We start from the raw sequence: 905 nt of genomic DNA on the forward strand, positions 1-905 counted from the left end.
CCCTCCCCATGCACCATCCTCCCTCCCCATGCACCATCCTCCCTCCCTCCCCATGCACACTCTTCTCTCTCTCTCCCTCCCTCCCCCCCCGACTCTCCCTCTGGCACCAGCTCCTGCTGGCCCTTTAAAGGGTTCTGGACAGCTGGAGCCGGGCATCCCAATCATGTGATCATAGCAGTCACATGATTTGAAAGCCCTTTGCACCGGGTCCCGATTGTAATCTGTGACCAGGAACTGTTGGTGACAGCTTGGTCAATGTGCTGACACATTGACCAAGCTGTGAGTGCACTCAGCGCAGAACAGCGGGCCAGCTGATGCATATATGGATTACGTCGGTGGGAAGGTGCCAAGGGCTGTTTGTTAAGGATTAAGTCGGATGTACACATGATTTAACAACTGATCCACTCTCCCCGGATTTGATCTCACTTTGGAGGGCATCCTCAGGTCTCACAAGTTGTCCTATGAAGAAGCAAAACGTTATTATTTGCTTCCAAACGTTAATGTCTAGCTATTAGAGGACATCTAGTTCAGTTCTACAGCTTTCCTGGCATATAAAAGGAGTAAATATAAGAAGGGTTCTTGGAAGTGCCAAGATCCAGGTTCTCAAAAGATACCTAAAAGGAACCATTGTGGAGTACAGACATTCTGAGAAAGAGAATCACTGACGTGTTCAAAATGGTTCAATTTGGTCATCCTACATGTAAAATTACGTTGAAGTCTTTAAATACAGAGAAATCGATTCTGTGATCTGATTCCAACTACAGCTTCAGGAAAACTGTGAAGTCCCTCTAAAGCTGAAACATTTTTCTTTCTTTCAGATTTAGAAGACAGAAAGGCGTAATTTCTGTTGGCAATATTATACTTTCTCCATCTGTGACCTCACTGAAAATTACTGTAAAATAGCA

The 905-nt window shown here is 45.3% G+C and overlaps 1 protein-coding gene across 1 annotated transcript in view; it reads right to left on the reverse strand.

Annotated features, from left to right (window-relative positions):
- The window catches only part of FKBP15 (FK506 binding protein 15), a 44,468-nt gene that overhangs the window by 872 nt on the left and 42,691 nt on the right, over nt 1–905 (reverse strand). The window lies entirely within an intron of this gene.

Source organism: Nanorana parkeri, unplaced genomic scaffold (assembly GCF_000935625.1).
Source record: "Nanorana parkeri isolate BGI_ZX_2015 unplaced genomic scaffold, ASM93562v1 scaffold389, whole genome shotgun sequence".
NCBI lineage: Eukaryota > Metazoa > Chordata > Amphibia > Anura > Dicroglossidae > Nanorana > Nanorana parkeri.